A 12,613-nucleotide genomic window follows, 5' to 3' on the forward strand; every position below is an offset into this window, starting at 1 on the left:
AAAAAATTATTATTAATAATATTTTTAGTGAGAGCAATGTGATTGAATATGCTTTATTATTTTTGAAAATCTTGGTTTAACACTTTGTGATACATCGGGCGCTCAGGGTGGGGTGCAGGGTCTGGGAGGGAGTTAGGGTTTGGGAGGGCACTCAGGGTGGGGGTGCGGGAGGAGGCTCAGGGCTGGGGCAGGCAGGAGGTGCAGAGCACTTACCTGGGGCAGCTCCTGTTTGTTGCAGGGGGGGTGCAGGTGGCTCTGCGCAGCGCAGCACCACCCCTATGGCCACGATTCTGGGAGCTGCGATTCTGGGAGCTCCCCCCTCCTCCCCCTGGCAAGCAGGAGCACCCGGAACGCAGGGGCTTCAGGGCCCTGGCCTAAGGGGGCCCCGGAGCCCTGGCCTGCAACTCTAAAGCCCCTTTCGGAATGCGGCCCTCAGAGCACAGGCCGGAGGACTCAGGTGGAGCAGGGGCAGCCGTGCAGCCAGCGGCCGGAGTGAAGCGGCGCTTTCCCCTTCAAAGTGCCGCTTCTCTCCAGCCAGCTTTGAAGGGGAAAGCGCTGCTTCTCTCTGGCCGCTGGCTGCGCGGCTGCCCCTGCTTCTCCATGGGCCGGAGGACTCAGGGCTCACCCTTCTTTTTTTTCCCCCCTCCAGCAGTGCTCCTCCTGCCGCACCGCCCTTTTGCCACAGCAGTGCTCCTCCTGCGGTGCCCCCCTATTGATCGTCTTACGCACTCCCTAGGGTGCGCGCACCCCACTTTGGAGACCACTGCCTTAAACTACAAAGGCAAGAGGAGTGTGACATTGATCTTGCCACACGTACTAGCTATGACATGAGATTTCTTGTGGCTTTTACGGAGGTGCTGACCACCATGGAACGCCGCTTTTGGGCTCGGGAAACAAGCACAGAGTGGTGGGATCACATCATGATGCACGTCTGGGATGACGAGCAGTGGCTGCAGAACTTTCAGATGAGGAAAGCCCCATTCATGGGACTGTGTGATGAGCTTGCACCAGCCCTGCAGTGCAAGGACATGAGAATGAGAGCTGCCCTGCCGCTGAAGAAGCACGTGGCGATTGCACTGTGGAAGCTGGCTACTCCAGACTGCTACCGATCAATCGCTAACCAGTTCAAAGTGGGAAAGTCTGCTGTTGGACTCATGATGACGGACATCTGCAGGGCCATTAATCCCATCATGTTCCAAAAGACCGTGACTTTGGGCAATGTGCATGACATTGTAGATGGCTTTGCACAAATGGACTTCCCTAACTGCGGAGGGGCGATTGATGGCACGCACATTCCAATTCTGGCACCAGACCACCTAGCCACAGAGTACATTAATCGCAAGGGGTTCTCCAGGCGCTTGTGAATCGCCGTGGGCGTTTCACAGACATTAACGCAGGCTGGTCCAGAAGGGTGCATAATGCACACACCTTTTGGAACACTGGCCTGTTTAAGAAGCTGCAAGCAGGGACTCTCTTCCCAGACCAGAAGATCACCATAGGGGAAATCAAAATGCCCATTGTGATCCTGGGAGACTCCGCCTACCCCTTAATGCCGTGGCTTACGAAGCCATACATGAGGCATCTTGACAGCATCAAGGAGTGGGTAAACAACAGGCTGAGCTAGTTCAGAATGACTGTTGAGTGTGCTTTTAGCCATTTAAAAGCCGCTGGCGATGCCTGTAGGGAAGCTGGACAAGGCTGATGACAATATTTCTATGCTTATAGCCACATGCTGTACGCTCCACAATATTTGTGAAGGGAGGAGTGAATGCTTCACTCAGGGCTGGACTGTAGAGGCTCAGTGCCTGGAGGCCGAGTTTGAAGACCAAGAGACCAGGGCTATTAGAGGGACACAGTGCAGGGCCATGAGGATCAGGGATGCCTTGAGGCAGCAATTTGAAGCTGAAAGCCACTAATATTTGTAGCTATGCTCAGGATTGCAGTGCTTGTAAGGCAATGTGATTCAAGAAGGGGCCTTAACATAATTGTATGTTGCTTTGTAGTGCTTGTTTTGCTTTCACTTAATACAATAAAGATTGCTTTCAAACCAACACAATTCTTTTATTAAAAGACAACAATCGGAGGAGAGAATCAAATGAAAAAATACATGAGCAGGGAGGGAGATGGGGGAAGGGAAGGTGCAGGAGGAGGAGGGGTCCTGGGACAACTAAAGATTTGTGTATGTCCAGGGATCATATCCAACCTTCTCCTTTGGAGTACAATGCAGTGGGTACTGTACTTCAGCGGGGCCAAACTGCAGAGGGATGGGTGTTGAGTGCAGTGGGTAGTGAGAGTGCACAGTGCTGGACTGTGAGGAGGAAGGAGTGGAATGCTGTGGGTAGAGACTGGAACCAGGAGGTTGATACGAGTGTATTGGCAGTGTCTGTGGGGTACATGGGAAAGAGTTTAGTGACAGCAGCTGCAGGGGAGGGCGGGCGCAGAGCTGCTCGGTTTAAAGAGCTAGTATCACCCGGAGCGTGTCCGCTTGGCGCTCCATAACCTTTAAGAGCCTCTCCGTGGCTTCATTCTGGTGCACTGTGTTCTCCTTTTGGTCCCTCTTCTCCCTGTCCCACCACTTCTTCAATTCCTGTTTCTCGGTGGCAGAGAAACCTCATGCAGAAAGTCCTCCTTAGTTCTTCTTGCCCGCTTTCTAATTCTGCGCAGCCGTTCTGCCACCGATAACAAAGAGGGAGGCTGGGCTCCCAAGGTCATCTCTGTGAAGTTTAAATGCAACATTTTGCAGAAGCAGTATTGTTTGCAACACAGACAACACTGATTCAGTGCTTTAAAACACAGCTAGTACTCTCACACCTGTCACTAACTGGCTGAGCCCAGGCAAGCACACATGAGCCACAAGACCCCCAAAATGGTGAGTTGCCACAGTGACAGGGTAAATCACTCTTCCCGGACTCTGCTGTACACTGTGCATGTGGCTCTTGGGGAGACCCAGCACTGTAGGGGGTGCCTGATAATCATTCCTGTCCCTACACTTTCTACAGGAGGTGATCATTATAGACGATATCTCGCTGCTGAGGGTGAGCAGGGAATCAAGGGAGGGTCTTCTCCAAGCCCGCAGCTTCTGTCCTGGCCCCTATGTGGCTCACCTGTGTGCAGCAATGGTCCCCCACCCATGACGGCACAGTGGCTCTGTGGATGAGTGGAAAGCAGTGGACGTGTAATTCCTTGACTTTAGCAAAGCTTTCGATACGGTCTCCCACAGTATTCTTGCCAGCAAGTTAAAGAAGTATGGGCTGGATGAATGGACTACAAGGTGGATAGAAAGCTGGCTAGATCATTGGGCTCAACGGGTAGTGATCAATGGCTCCATGTCTAGTTGGCAGCCAGTATCAAGCGGAGTGCCCCAAGGGTCAGTCCTGGGGCCGGTTTTGTTCAATATCTTCATTAATGATCTGGAGGATGGCTTGGACTGCACCCTCAGCAAGTTTGCAGATGACGCTAAACTGGGAGGAGAGGTAGATACGCTGGAGGGTAGGGATAGGATACAGAGGGACCTAGACAAATTGGAGGATTGGGCCAAAAGAAATCTGATGAGGTTCAACAAGGACAAGTGCAGAGTCCTGCACTTAGGACAGAAGAGTCCCATGCACTGCTACAGACTAGGGACCGAATGGCTAGGCAGCAGTTCTGCAGAAAAGGACCTAGGGGTTACAGTGAACGAGAAGCTGGATATGAGTCAGTGAGCCCTTGTTGCCAAGAAGGCTAACGACATTTTGGGCTGTATAAGTAGGGGCATTCAGTAGGAGGGTGGTGAAGCACTGGAATTCATTACCTAGGGAGGTGGTGGAATCTCCTTCCTTTGAGGTTTTTAAGGTCAGGCTTGACAAACCCCTGGCTGCGATGATTTAGTTGGGGATTGGTCCTGCTTTGAGCATGGGGTTGGACAAGATGACCTCCTGAGGTCCCTTCCAACCCTGATATTCTATGAAAGTTACCCTTAATGGGGCACCTCTGCCAAAGAACCTCCTCTCCTGTTTGCACTTTGCCAAGATCCAACTGCTGTGACTGGCTAGGCTCCTCCAGGGTAGAAAAGAACTTCTGGCTGCATGCATCTCTGGCCTATGAGTCATCCTCTGCCTCTGGGTATCCCTCCCCCTGCACATCCTCGTCCAACATTTCCTCCCCCTGGATTGGTCCACCCTCGACTGGCACGTGAGCCAACAAAGTATTTATAGGGGCCTTTGCAGGGTAGGTGGAGACGCTGCCGAGTATTGCATCCAGCTCTTTGTAGAACTGGCAGCTCATGGGCACAGCACCGGAGTGGCAGTTTGCCTCCTGCACCTTTTGGTAGGCCAGGGGTGGGCAAACTTTTTGGCCTGAGGGCCACATCGGAGTGCAAAACTGTATGGAGGGCTGCATAGGGAAGGCTGTGCCTTCCCACACAGCCTGGCCCCCACCCCCATCCGCCCCCTCCCACTTCCCACCCCCTGACTGCCCCCCTCAGACCTCCTGACCCATCCAACCCCCCCCTGCTCCTTGTCCCCTGACTACCCCCTCCCAAGATCCCACCCTTTATCCAACCCCCCTGTTCCCCATTCCCTGACCCCTATCCACACCCCCACCCCCTGACAGGCCCCTTGGGACTCCTATGCCTATCGAACCACCCCCTGCTCCCTGTCCCCTGACCGCCTCCCTGCAGAACCTCCACCCCATCCAACCACCCCCTGCTCCCTGTCCCCTAACTGGCTCCCTGGGACCCCTGCCCCTCCCCTTATCTAACCCCCTTACCATGCGGCTCAGAGCAGCAGAAGCTCGCAGCCCCGCCGCCCAGCCAGAGCCAGCCGCACTGCCTGCATGGCTGCTGGGGAGGGGGAACAGCAGGGGAGAGGCTGGGGACTAGCCTCCCTGGCCAGGAGCTCAAGGGCCGGGCAGGATGACCCGCGGGCCGTAGTTTGCCCACCTCTGTGGTAGGCGTTCCACAGCTCCTTCACTTTGACCCTGAACTGCAGTGTGTCCTGGCCATGGCCCCTTTCTGTCATGCATCATGAAATCCGTCCGGAGGTATCATAATTCCGACGGCTGAGGCACAGCTGGGACTGCACAGCCTCCTCTCCCCAAATGCTGATGCGGTCCAGCCACGCGGCAGTGCCCCAAGTGGGGGATCGCCTGGTGCATGGAGCAGGCATGGCCCCCTGGAAAGATGCGCTGAGACCACTGCACATGTCACTGAGCAAACAGGAAGGGGACTTTCAAATTCGCAAAGGAATGTACGGGGTGGGGATGACGGTTGGTCACCTGAGGGCAGGGCAGTAGAGTTCAAACCGATGGCCAGAGAGGCGAGAACAGGCATTGTGGGACAGCTCCCGGAGGCCAATCGCAGCGCTGTAATCGACCATGGTGTCTACACTGGCATTGCAGCGCTGTAGCCCTGGCACAGAAAGCTCTACGCCTCTCGCTGGGGTGGTTTTTTTAAAGCGCTACAACTGCACCAGTTCTGCGCACTAAGTGGTTTGGCCGTGTGGACACCTTGGGAATTACGGCGCAGAAAGCTGCTTTACTGTGCAGAAAACTTGCCAGCGTAGACAGGGCCTAACAGGATGAAAATCTCCTGGTTTGATCCTGCTGTCCCTATCCCGTGGGAGTTTTGCTGCAGAATCGGACCTTCAGTCAGATCCTGGAATTCAGCATAACCTTACAAACGAACACAAAAAGGCACAATCTGCCAAATGAACTAGCCATCAACAGCGGACATCCAAGACTATTCACTACAAAATGAAACCCCGTCCCAGCTCAAGATGAGCATGTGAAACTGAAAGAGCAAGTTAGGCCAGAACTATGTATTAGGAGCAGATCTTGTATTGTGGCAGCTGACTGCTGTCCGTAAAAGAGCTATTCCATATGGCCACTGATTTTTTTAAAAATATCACGTAAGTTAAGTGGGCTAGATTTTCAGAGAATTCATTTTAAGTGAAAAATTAGGAGCAATGATGCTTAAAATTGGGTGCGCAAAGAAAATAAAATTGGTTTTCAGAAGCGCAAATGAAGTGACTATCAGGGATCTGTGTACCCCAGTTATACTCTCAGTCTATCATCAGGTTCACAACTAGTTGAAGGAGAAGTTTTGATGCTCACAAACAAGCACTAGACAATGCTTCCTTCTTGATCACAACCCGGCCCCTTCCAATGTGTGCTCTCATTTGAGCTATGCAGCAGTTTCTAATAACTCTTTACCCCTTTTGTTCAGCAAACAATGACCTTTCTAACCAAGAATAAAATTAGTAGTGGGTAAAACCTCTTTTTAATGATGTGCAGACCAAGTTGTTATTTAACTTTAAAATATTAATACTTTTCTCCAAACCTCATTTAGTACTTCACAGATGTTAATTATATTTTGTCATATCTAGACTGGTGAAATTCTCATTTCTCCAAATGAATTGAATAACTAACCCTCTTCCTAGAAAAAACCCACCTTCTCTCCTCTGATTTTTTTCAGTATATATAATGGAAAGACAGTAATTCAATGGGATTTATCTGACTCCGTTTGACATTCTTTCCTCTTCACATGGACTGAGATATTAATCAAATTTGGGGTTGTCACTAAATGCTGAAATATTTTGTCCTTTGAATAAATTGCTATGGGTGTGACAAAAATCACACATGACTATATTTTATATTATCGTAGGTGTGTTTACAAGGCTCTCTCTCTCATCCTTGTTTTCTTTTTTGTCACAGCACATTGTGTTTTGCTGTGGAGGATTTTGTAACACTGCAGTACAATGCACCTTTTAAAAAAAGACAAACATTTTCTAATCCCATATATTCACTATTAAATAGTCAGGAAGGGGATCTGTAGGGAATAGAGAGCAAATCAAAGCAGGTAATAATAGTACTTTTCAATAATTCCTAATTACTTAAGGGTGAAATTGGCTCATATTGAGGAGGGTCATCATCAGGGTCTCCATGGCAGTTAAGCCCCACATATGACTATACAGCAGGACCCCAGGAGGAACCGGCACTCAGAGATGTCTGTACACCCTCCATGCACAACAGAAAGGCTGGTGCAGAAGGCAACCCAGGGGAGGCACTTATAGGTAATGTGTTTATGCATATCCAGGGGCCCCAACTGGTGCAGAGGAGCTACAATCACTTTTCCATCCACAGACTGAATTAGCAGCCATGAGGGGAGGGGACTGCATAGCAGTTGTGCAGTGTGGCCCAGTTTGGGGAATAGATTTCCACCCTCCGGGGCTTTACATGGGTGCAGTTTCACTTCACCCTAAATGTATAAATCCATTCCCTCAGTTATAGGCATAATTTGAGTCCCTTCCTAGGGTGAGAATGCACATGCATGCTCAAATAGCCAACACAACCCCAGACCACCCATTATTGTTTGCTCCTGTTTATACAGACAATATGTTTTGGAAACTTAAGGACCACCTGTTGAAAGTAATCAAATTCATTCAAATCCACTTGCATGCCCAACTGCCCAATTCTTTTGTGTACAGCTCATGTATCTCCTTCTGATCGGTAAGCCCAGTATGTCATGCTGCACTCATTGCAACGCTGAACCAATTCAACATCTTGAAAAGCTAATTAATGTCATAAAAAATTCATACTGGCATGCAAATATTGTGGCCCAGATAAATAATTAGCTGAACTTTTCCACGCCAGCATTGACATGCTCCAAGGTTGCCCTCTCTTGCCAGACCTGCTCAACAATTATCTGATGTGCACCGCATTAGCTGATTTTTATGAAGGTGTAAACCTTCATGGCAGCCTAATAAACAACGTACATTTCACAACCAGCATTGATTTACACATCTTCTGAAGAGATGATGCATGAAATGATCAGAAAAGTCAATAATGCAAGCAAAACGTATGGGCTTGAGATAAGTAGCAGAAAACAAAAATCAATGCCTTCCAGCTATTACCATCATGAAGTAGAGTTCATAATAGATAACATTAAATTTGAACAAGCTGCATCATTCAAATACCTGCGATCAGCTGTCACTTCTGACAATAATGGCAAGAAAGGTATTAGTATACATATATGTTAGCTCTAGCTTTGGCACTGAATGCATTTAGCTGACGAGATAGATATTTTATTATTCTGACTAAAAGAGAAGAAGACTGCTGAACACATTCATCATTACCTGTAGTACCATATACATACAAAGTATACAGAGAGGAAAGCTGCTACAAGCGTACCCAAATAAGTGCCATAGGAAGATCTGAGGCACTTTATTGGATCATCCTATAACGAACACCACAGGATAAAATTCAACTGAACTGTGCCATTGACATTATCAGAATGCATAAGCAACAATGAAGTCAGATATCAAAGACAGAAATCCACCTCAGCTTTGTGTACAAGTTTTTATATGAGAACTCAGCATGTGACTTTACATCAAGGAGTTTTGATAGCTGAAGGATGTACTCAACAGGAAAGCAACATGAGAGAAGGTTATAGCCGCTAAAACACATCTTAGGGGATGTGCTCTAACATATATCTCACAGTATTTTAATTGCAGTGCATGTAATCCATTACACTAAGTGAAAACAGGAGGATCTTCCTACAGAGCTTACTAGAAGCCTAGCAAATAGAGTTAAGACTATTTACAGAGCCAAGAGGTATCCCTATATGGCTCAGGGGATTAGTAATGACATACAGAACCTTTCACATCTAGGTCATTAGTGTGAATTTGGCCTAGGCTACTAGTGCCCAAAACTATTTTGTGATTGTTCAGTAGCCATTTTAAATGGAATTGGAGGCCTCAATGCAATTTCTGATAGACCAGCATCCACAATCCCAAAATACTAGTACAGTGACAATAGTTGGCACCTATTTGTGGGCAAGGATTCAGGGACATGGAAAATGCATTATGTTCCCTCGTAGAGATTAAACCTCTTGGGCAGTGTTGGGCAACCCGCGGCCTATAGGACGCATGCGGCCCATCAGGGTAATCTGATTGCGGGCCATAAGACATTTTGTTGATATTGACCCTCCACAGGCACTGCCCCCCACAGTTCCCAGTGGCCATGATTCACTGTTCCCGATCAATGGGAGCTGCAGGAAGCCGCGCGGGCCACGGGGAAGTGCTGGCTACTGCTTTCCGCAGCTCCGATTGGCCAGGAATGGTGAACCACAGCCACTGAGAGCTGTGGAGGGCCGTGCCTGCAAACAGTCAACGTCAACAAAATGTCTCGCAGCCAGCATTCAGATTACCCTGACAGGTCACATGTGGGCCACAGGTTGCCCACCACTGCTCTAAGGTATTATACAGGGTTAGTGCATCTTTGTGAGGGGATGTAGGGAAGCTTTACTGCTACCCATACTGTCCTTGTTCTGTGGCTAGAGATCTCAATCCTCAGGTCCAACAATCCAGCACCTTTTGCAGGCTCTACATTAACATTGATGTAGCCAGTTCTACAGCCAGTATCTTAGGATATCAGCCAGATGGCCCTGAAAAAATATCAGAGATGGGAGCTAAGAGCATTGCAGAAAGGCAAAAAAAAGGTAGTGGCAGGAAGGAGGCTTTGGGGAAAGCTGTGTCTAGAGGGGTGGAGTTCCAGTTGATGGTCTGAGCAATTTGTTTTTGCATGGTTTTGTCCTGACACCAAAACAAAATAATGGTTTGGGCTGAATTTTATTGTGATTTTCTTGAACTCTGTTCAAACCTGAAAACCAAAGTCATGCAGTGCAAACCCATTCAGCAGCTTCCCTGAATCCTTGCAAACCCACCGCTCTGCCAATAATAGTAACAAGTAACACGTTGCTCCGGCCGTAATTTTTCATATCCACTGTTCTATTGCCACATGATTTACTGTGCTAGCACTGAGAGCCGTTGCCCAAGCCCTCTTGCTGCTCTCCTCCTGATTTACTTAAATCTTTTTACTTTTATCAGCCACAGGGAATGGGGACACTTACATGTAACAACTGACGATTTGAACAGAAAATGCAGAGAAAAGCTGTGTAAAGCAAGTGGCTGAGATTATAGCTGTTGACTTCTAATATTATTTGACAGATGAGACTGCTGCAATTATCTCCTGCTCATGGGTTCCATTACTGGAACAAGAAGCGCACAAAATAAGGGTAATTTCTCAAACAACGTATAGGGCCACTTAACTTTGTCAAGAGCCATTTCTGCAAGTGAAGTCCTCCCTGGTTAAAGATACAAGGATAATATGCCGGCAACTTCCTACAAGCATTTAGTGCATTCCACATTAACTGCCTTTTTAGTTACCCTTTTCCTGCTTTATTTGAGCCAGATCAGGATATTATTTTTAAAGGTATTTGTTTAAAAAAATTATCTTGTAGTTGCTGCTGTTCCCCTCCCAAGAACCTTCCTTTTAAAAGGGTGTATTTCAAAAAGTTTACAACACATTAACTCACTCAGCATTTTTCTGTTTGCATAGTCCTGTGCTGCAGAATCAGTGCTTGAAGCACGGCTTCCTCAGAGCACCTGGGGAGAAAGACACTGTGCTTCTCCATCCCAGGCTCCCTACATGGAGGGAACACGTTTTCAGAAAGAGGGGTGGGGGGAGAAAGTGACTAAGCGGTGGACTGGATTATCGAGTAGATGTTAGTTATTAATTCATCTCTCCATCTGAATCTGCATTGAGCCAAAGGTGGAATGATTTTTTCTAGTAACAAAGGATTTGCTATACTGCATCAGACTCTCACATGTACTCCAATATAGTCTCTCTGATGCATCACAGGAAGATGCAAGAAACCCCTGAAGAACAATTATGGAATAACTTGCTGTAACAGGGCCCCACTCACTGCTAGGGCACCTCCTCCTGGCAGCTCCAAGGATTAGCTCTTTCCAGGTCTAATGCCCCCTTCTGCTGCCCATTGTGCACCCTGCTGTCTCTCTCTCTCTCTGTCTGCGACTTGGTGCTCTCTCTTTGTGGCTTGGCCCTCTAGCCAGGTCATTATGTGTTTTGCCCCTTCCGGGGTATCAAAGTCTTTCCATACAAACTGCCTTAGGCACTCTTCCCATTTATTGCCCCAGATGGTGCCACTTCCCCCATGGCTGATGAGGGAAACCAGGCTCGCCCTCTACTCCAGATTCCAGCTCAGAGACCCTCTAATCAGCAGCCAAGATCCTCACCATCTTAAAGCCTCACTGCCATTTCCCTGAGCCTTTTCCTACCCCCTCTCTAATGTCCAGAGCATGGCTGCAGGCTCCCTCAGTACAGCCCCTTTCTTCTGCCAGGTTCCTGGCTCTATCCCAGGGGTCGGCAACCTTTCAGAAGTGGTGTGCTGAGTCTTCATTCATTCACTTTAATTTAAGTTTTCGCGTGCCAATAATACATTTTAATGTTTTTTAGAAGGTCTCTCTCTATAAGTCTATATATTATATAACTAAACTATTATCATATGTAAACAAGGTTTTCAAAATATTTAAGAAGCTTCATTTAAAATTAAATTAAAATGCTGATTTTATGCTGCCGGCCCGCTCAGCCTGGTGCCAGCCTGGGGTTCCGTTCACCTAGGCCGGCTGCAGGCTGAGCGGGGCCTGCAGCCGGGACCCCGGCTGGCAATGGGCAGGTAGCCAGAACCCCAGGCCACCAGCGGGCTGAGCGGGGCCGGTGGCTGGGACCCCAGACCGGCAGTGGGCTGAGAGGCTCAGCCCACTGCCGGTCTGGGGTTCCGTCCGCTGGCTCCTGCCAGCCAGGGTCCCGGCTGCTGGCCCCACTCAGCCCGCTGCCAGTCTGGAGTCTTGGCCCTGTTCACATCGGGTAGCTACCTACCTTCTCCCTGGTTCTAGACGTTCTCTTCCTCTCTCTGCACTGAGCTGAGGGTGGGAGTGCGCTGAGAACAGGGCTGGGGGTGAAGGAGCAGGCTGGGGGTTGGGGTGCAGGGTCTGGCCAGGAGCTAGAATGAGGGAGGGGGCTCAGGGTTGGGGCAGGAGGTTTGGGTGTGGAGCGCTTATCTGGGCAGCTCCCATTTGGTCTGAGGGGTGCAGGTGGGTGTGTGTGTGTGTGTGCGCGCACGCAGGAGCTCCCGTTTGGTGCTCAGGGTGGGAGTGGGGATTGGGGGGGTGCAAGAGTCAGGGCAGGGGGCTGGGGGTGTGTGAGGAGGGTGCAGAAGTCAGGGCAGGGGGCTGGAGTGTGTGGGCTGGGGTCATGGGGGTGCTCCCTGATTCCACCCCTTTCCCCAAGGTCCCCGGAGCAGAGAGAACACTGCGGCTCTACTTTTACCTCTCCCCCTCCATAGCAAGGGCCATCAGCTGATCGGCCGCAGGGAGGGAGAGAAGGAGGGGCAGGAACCCAGCACCCTGGGGGAAGAGGCCGGGGGAGGAGGAAGCTTGCCTGCCCTGCAAGGAGAGCGCGGTGGGCGGAAAAGAGTGGGCCGGGCCAGGCAGGATTTTTAGTGCACGCTGCTGTCTGCCTGGGTCCGGCAGACAGCAGCATGTCATTTAAAATTGGCTCGCGTGCCATGTTTGGCACGCATGCCATAGGTTGCCGACCCCTGCTCTATCCTAACACCACCTGTTCCATCTCAGGTGGGCTCCATCATTCAGGAGATTACTTAAACCACCTAATTCCCCTCAGATTAGGGTGACCAGATGAAAGTGTGAAAAATTGGGACGGGAGTGGGAGGTAATAGGTATCCATATAAGAAAAAGCTCTGAATATCAGAAATGTC

At 49.5% G+C, this 12,613-nt stretch overlaps 1 long non-coding RNA gene across 1 annotated transcript in view; it reads right to left on the reverse strand.

Moving 5' to 3' along the window:
- Positions 1-2,598: 2,598 nt before the first annotated feature.
- Positions 2,599-12,613, reverse strand: part of LOC311518913 — a 115,304-nt gene continuing 105,289 nt past the window's right edge. Inside the window, exon 3 of the long non-coding RNA XR_014711139.1 lies at positions 2,599-2,714. This is a non-coding gene — a long non-coding RNA (uncharacterized lncRNA). The remainder of the gene's footprint in view (positions 2,715-12,613) is intronic.

This window comes from Lepidochelys olivacea (assembly GCF_965140295.1).
Source record: "Lepidochelys olivacea isolate rLepOli2 genome assembly, chromosome: 3".
Classification (NCBI taxonomy): Eukaryota; Metazoa; Chordata; order Testudines; family Cheloniidae; genus Lepidochelys; species Lepidochelys olivacea.